Raw genomic sequence first — 7,310 nt, forward strand, 5'->3', positions numbered from 1 at the left:
AAGTGGAGCCGTTAACTTGGACTCTCTTGCAGTGACGTTGAGTTCAAACAGAGACAGTTGGAGATACAGAGGCACAGGGAGACAATAACAGATGTGAGGTCTTTCCCTCTAACAATAGAGCCACAGTTTATCTAACGACAGCTTGGACGCCGCAGCAGAGGACCAATCACGAGGAGACGCTGGCATGTCTCAGCAGTCCCAGTGGGAGATGATGTAATCAGGTGGTAATGTAATTGAGGCACAGCGGGGCGAGGCCCACAGTGTAGATGTTGACCCCCGACCACCACAACCTGATGTCAGATGTGACTGTACCTGCACTCTGTCACATGGCCTCCAGTGACTGAAACAAACCATCAAGTCTTTACCGCAGACTGAGTGTTTCGTCGAGCGCCATCATGTCTCATCTCGCAAGACAAGGCATTGATTCACATTTTCATTTCAACGCAGAATGGAAATCAACTCGGACATGATTTGTTCTTATCATAAAGTAGTTGAAATAATAATAATATATACATTTTCTTTTTGTTTTCTCCTCTTTCTGAAGACTGACTTGACAAACCCCCTTGGAAACACAATAAAAATGGCTTTGCTTGGAAGGAAGAAAACCGACCAAAAAATCTAATTTGTTATTAAGTACTGTCATTCCACACCAAAACCAAAATACCGAACCAAAGAGAAGCAGAACCTTCAAAGGTTTAACAAGGAGCGCACAGGGAGGACCAACGCGCTCTCATCCCACAGAGCCGTAAAGCGTTTCATGCAGCCTGCTGCTGCTCTTCTCAGCTCTATAAGATGCAAACATTGAGTCTTTGTGTGAGCACATGATGCTGCAGAGAGCAGACCGGACAGGACGGCCCCGTCCCTCAATGCGTCCACTGTTCAGCTCAAAATGTCCACGAGCGCCACAGTTACTTACTGTAGTCTGCGCAGCATTACGCGCACAGTACATTATGATTTACCATTATGGGTGACGTTACTTCTTCCCTTCCTCTCTCAGCCTCAGTGTGTTTTTCCTTTGTACCTCATGTTGCCTTTGGTCTGCTCACTCGCATTTGTCTCCTGTTAGTTTTTTGTTGTTTTTAGCTGTGTTTTGGGTAAGTAAGAGCATAACAGAACATCTCTATCCTTCTGTTTATTAGATTACGGTGGAATTTACACCCCAGCAAGCCAAGCCGACATTCCCCATTAGGTTTACCAAAACAGACCAGTTACAGTCCTCTTCCCAAAAGCCTTTTCCCTTTTGTTGGACTTAAGAGAAAACATGCTGTTATAATATAAGAATAAATATTTAGGCTTGTGGGTTTATGTTGTAACAAAATAAGAGTCAGATTATAAATTGTTTCCCTCTATTCTTATATAGCGTTCATACCTTTTGCATGATTCATCATCCGGATACAAACTGATTAGATCTTTTAACAACAAATGTCACCTGAAAAACTCCCAGATGGTCAACCAGAGGTAACGTCTGCTTCTTAACAGAGCAGAAATCAGACAATTTGCAAAGATAAATCCGCTGCTGTTTTCACTGTAAACACGCAGCAGCCATGTGAATCCTAACAGTTCTTAACACGGTCAATTGTTAAATAAGTGTGAATTTTTCTGCATGCGTGCTATTATCATGTATTATTATTCTTTCAGGCAATACGTAGCACAAAAAAAGCTTCAAAGAGTCCCGAATTCAGTGAAGCACGGGAGATTAACAGCGCTAATATTTCCAGGTGGCATATAAATACGACAAGTGGAGCTGTTACATAAATACAGCGTATTAACACTCTGAGTTAAGAGTTGTCTTCTATCCATAATTGTGCTGATTCATTGTCTAATCCCTAAAAAACCTCACACACACTGAGCCCCTCTCAGTGAATCTAATCCCGCCGGCGCTCTCTCGGCACCGTGGAGACACGCGCGGGAGGACAGCGTGTCCGCCTGCATCGGCGAGAGGGACCGTGGGAGCAGCTTTCCCAGCCTTGACGACGTGCGTCAACGGGACTCATAATCCTGCCCGCCGACAGGCCGGCCGTCGCGATCGCTCTTCTCTCTCGAGCGGCAGAAATGACGCGGGTGTGGAGGAATCCAAGGTCAAACAGCACCTGTGGGGTCGGGCCTCTCACACGGGCCGCGTGTTGACAGTCGCCGCACCGCCTGTTTTTGGGTTTCGACCGGCGGAGAGAGTTTTTGGGGCGGTGAAGTTTTGGCTTTCTGGACTTTGGACGAGGTGCCCGAAACCCAAACAGCTCTCCACTGAGGGTAAATATTTGCCTTTAGCCTTTTTCTTCCACGCGACACGGTATTCAAGTCCAAAGCCTCCTGGTCTGTTTACCACAACAACGACGAAGACGTGTCCTCTGCTTCATCCTGTTGTGTCCCGCAGCGCAGACAGTGTCTACCAGAGCCTTTTAGTTTACGGGATGCAGCCGAGAGGATCTGGTTCAGACTCAACACAGATAATAAAAAGCCCCGTGCTCCGGGGTGTTGTGTCCTGCGAGGCCTCTTCGGCCGTGACCCTGCGTTATGAGGCGAAGATGACACATCGGGGGCTTGAGCTTCCCCCGTTGACACCGTGCTCATCGCCTCGGCTCTGCTGCCGCAGCAGAACACGACGGGGAAAGATGGAAAGCGAAAGGAAACGGAAAGTTCCAGGATCATAGTCAGTTGTTTTCATAATCTGATAAATGAGTGGCTTAAGTTCCCGATGACATTTATACTCCTCAAATAATTAATCTGCGAGCACAGAGCCTCTTCAGCGCTAACGTTTTGACACCTTTCGGCTTCTCCCACGACTTAGTAATTCCTTTGGTTGAGTGTGACGGCTCTTATCAGCAAACCAGATACAGTTGATAGAGACACAGATGTTTTCCTCTCTTATACATCAATAAAGGTTAAGGAGCCAATTCTTCAAGGAAGAACCTCATTCCTTCAGGAAGAGCCTTGAGTTATGCGTTAATAACACTAGCTAGAAGGTGAAACAACAACAACTTTACAGTTTTGGTCTCGATCGCTTTATCTGATCAAACAAATGAGAAGCGGCAGACTGCAAAGAGCAAAGAGACGACTCTACACAGGACCCAAAACATGGAGCTGCTGCTGATGTGTACAGTTCGCTCTTTCTGCGCCCACTCTCTTTGCACTCGAGCCCCAACTCACATATTCAGAGAATGTTTTTGTTGCAGTCGTTGGAGGGAGGGGGGAGGGGGGGGGTCACGCTTCGATATCCTGCAGAAATCCCGGAGCCGTGCTGATGCAGGCTCTGGAAACGCAACCCGCTGTTGTTGACATTTATCCTTCTGGATGACACACTACGCAAAATGTGTCTGGAGAGTTAACAGCAAAGGGGGGAGAAGCGGAGCAAACATGCACATTCCATGCAGTGGGGGGTGGGGAGGAGATGAAAGTTAAGAGTGGGTGGGGGGGGTGTTTGTTTTTGTTTCCTCCAGCTCTGCGACCTCTACGGCCAGGAAGGATCAGTGATTACAATCGACACTAATCCCTGATACGCACCAACAACAGCTATTCTGATCCCCGCCGTGGCCGAGTGCTGGTGCGAGATGTTGGACACGGTGATTTATGACCAGAAGAACCGGTGACCTGTGACGGGACGGGACAACACCCCGCCTGACTGAGAGCTGCAGATGTCACCTCAGGGTAAACGTCTTAATTCCCGTTAATGGACCCCGGACGTGCGGCTCGGTTTGGGAAGCAACAACCGGGTCTCGTCTCTCAGAGAGCAGCTAATCGTCCGTGTCTCGGGGGGGGGACTGCGGGCCGAGAAAAGCAGGTTTTCATGGCGTCCTGCGTTTCAGCACAAAACATCAGGCACGAGCAAACTGCTTGCTCGGGAGCTTCTCACTGACACACACACAACCTCGTCTGCCAGACCTCACGTGTATTAAAATATAGCAGTTATTAATAGAACAAGTTAAGCCCCGTTTCTCCGTTCCCAGCTGAAGAGATGTCGTAGTTCAGTTGTGTGCTATTTATCTTTTTCCCCTGTGCGCTTGAACGGCCGACCGTCGATCGGTTCCTTCACTGACCTTTGCTCAAAAGCAGAAGGCCCGACTGTGACCGACCAGCGTCAAGTCCCTCCGAGTCCTTGATCTCGGGCTTTGGATAATCCCAGCAGAGTTGAACTAGCGGAGGCCGAGAAAATCAATAGTTGTTTACGATTGTTGTAAAAAGCTCCATTAGCCATCTATCTCACCGGGGCCACACGCGGGCAAAGCACATATTAATCTTCCATCATGTACTATACATTGCATTCAATACCTGCAATTTATCAGGGGTTTGTCAGGGATCTTTATGATGAGGATGCCGAGTGCTAATCGAGCTTCCCATCAATGTTTGATAGGTTGAGATCTGAGAATGTGACTCATACTTTGACCAAATGAACCGTGGTGCAAAAAGAAAGGCTGTTGGTATAAAAGGACCAGATCTTAAGACCTTCAAACTACAGAGTGAATTGAGACTTTTGGAGCACTACTTTTAAGAGTGCGTCTTGTTTTTTGCACAAAGAGCTCTGTTGCTGTTCTCACTACTGGTGCTGCAAATAGCGTTGAGTTTACAAAATCTGAATAAACCAGACAAGATGTCTTTAATCCCTTTGTAATGTTTTACTAGTGTGTAAATGTAACGTATGAGTGTTTGTTGAACTTCAACGATGCACACGAGTCTCTGGGAAAGAACAAAAGAAACCAAAGTTTGGCCTCATGATGTCTCCAGAAGTGATTTCCTTGCATTAAGAACATGCAGCTGTCTCCTTTCAAATAGACGTGACTGTGGGAGGAATACGTAGCCGATAGGTGACACAGCGCCAGGTGGCTGCGTGGGTTCGCGGGCCGAGGCCAGGTGAGACAGCCGCTGCTTGGATCGGCTCCCGTATTGACTCACAGCTCCCGGCGCGACCTCGCGTCGCTACATTCGCCACGTGGACGGCCTCCCGAAACAAAGCAACGTGCCTTTGAAAACGCACACAGACAAGTCGTGTACTTTGTGTTGCATCCTGGCTCCTATTTCTCACTTCGGGGCTCACGGCGAACCGCTACGTCAGTGCAGCAGGAAAGGGAGCTTCAGCTGTTTGATTGTTGTCGAAAGCCTTTTGGTTTGATGTGTTTAGATTGTATCATCAAGTGCAATGGAAAAGAATGTGGATAGAAAACCTCATGTCATATTAGACCAACCCAACAAAAATAAAACTGAAGAGAAAGAAGAAACAGGTTGAACGACACTCTCTTTGCCGTGGTACAATATGCAAACTATATCTACGGATGTTCTTCTTCTTCGCAAGGATCTTATAAAAAGTGTGAAACAGTTCAACTGTTAAACCCTCGTGAGTCGGGAGGAGCCGGGACAGGAAACAAACGCACACCGTGACAGTTACCATTGTGCATTTTCTTCACTGTACCATCTGGTGACTCATACTCCTCCACTCCTTCCTTTGTTTACGTCCCCCCCCCCCCCCCTCCCTCCCTCTCTATTGCTGCATGTGAACGAGGTGGTGACTTCGCAGATGTGGTTCATGACCTTAACGTTCTGCCAGCGAACGCTCGGCCCTTTTGTGTCAGTAAATAATGAGACAACAAAAAATTAAAAATGAACGTAAAGTGCCGTCGGTGATTCACATTTAATTAACAGTGACAACGATGGGGAAAACTCTCAGGCAGCTGCTGACATTCGTTATCGGAAGCCGCGTCACGACAGTTGTTTGCACAATAATTGAACAATAGAACAAGCTGTCAAATCTCTGCTCCATTATGTCTGCTTGCTATTCCGTTTGTGGTGCCACAGAGAAATGAATGGGTCCTCACACGGTGTGCACAGGGCTCCGCCGCAATAACTGAGATCAATGCCCTCCTCTATCTGCCTGCTTGCAGGGAGCTTCCGCCGCTCTCTTCTTCATGGAGCAGCAGGCCTCCAGAACTACACCCGCACTTTGCTGAAGATGAGCCGGTTCATGCTAGTTTCAGGTGACCCGTTGCTCTGTTGCTCCGCGATAGAATAACTGCACCCTGGAGAGCACCGTAGACTGTAATTCACCCTCCAAGCAGACTCCCTTCCCTTCAATCCTGGATATTTACCTCAAGAGTGAGACTATTGAATCACGTTACTGTCACCCATCTGCTTTCATGGCCTCACAATGGATCTACATCAAAAGCAACATGAACGGTAACGTCGCACAGATACTGTGGTACTTTTTGCTGCGGCGCTGGAAACCGGAAAGCGTCTCCCTCTCTCGACCTGACATCCCTGGTAAGACGGTATGAGCACCAAATGAGGGCAATCAAATGACGTCTGCAGCACTTTGACTGACAGCACGGCTTCTTGGATCCAAGCTCCGAGGAGCCTCAGAACACGCGTTGTCAGATTTAAACTGAACGCAACTTACATGCATTTTTTCAAGGCGGAGGAGAAGAACGAATAAGTTGAAGTCGAGGGTCATTGAGTTCGGTTCGGGAATCTGAGGAACGTATTACTTCCAACAACAAAACACTCTAACAGCCGTCACAGTACAACGAAGAAACAGAATAGACAGCAGGTCACAAACGTCGCAGCATGCTGCCTCTGATCGCTGCAGTCCGGTTCCTGCATGCGTAAAATGCACAAAACCAGACGTGAAAACTGTAACAGATCAATGCTTTTTGCAATGAAACATTCCGCAAAAATGCAGCCAGGGGGGGAAAGGGAGGGGGGGGGCGTTTGGAGAAGCCGCATGTGTCACATTAAGCCAAGCGAAAGGGCTGATGGCAAGGACTCTCCATGATGAGTGCAATCTGGTGGGGTGAGGGCTGCTCTTCTTCCCCAGGGGAGACAGAAACACAGGGGGGGGGAGTGTTTTCAATTAGTCAGATAACTGCCACAACCAAAAGCCCGACCTGCTCCCCGCTGCACCTCCACCACCGGCCAGAGACAACTAATCAAATCAAGACGGAAGAGACGCGGGCAAAAGACGGGAAGCACTCAGCGGTATGAGAGGGAGGGGGGGAGGGAGGAGGGGGGGGGGGGGGGGGTGATCATACGGAGGAGAGGGGGGAGAAAGTATCCGACATGATGAATGACACTGTTTTCAATATTTTGCCATTTTTATATGTGTATATATATTATATTTGTATCTTTATGACACCAAATGACATGAGATTTACATTTTGACTCCTTCCCTCAGCTTGGACCGTGATGTAACCTGATCAGTTCAGCGTCTGGTCCCGGGCCGCCGTTTGTTTTATTCTTTCTTGGGGGAGGTAAAGCTTAGTGGTTTGCAGCTCCCTTTCTGATGTCACTTCATAGCCGTGTGCATTCTGGACCAGAGGGCGTTTATCCCG

The sequence above is a fragment of the Gasterosteus aculeatus genome, chromosome 15, assembly GCF_964276395.1.
Source record: "Gasterosteus aculeatus chromosome 15, fGasAcu3.hap1.1, whole genome shotgun sequence".
NCBI classification, from domain to species: Eukaryota; Metazoa; Chordata; class Actinopteri; order Perciformes; family Gasterosteidae; genus Gasterosteus; species Gasterosteus aculeatus.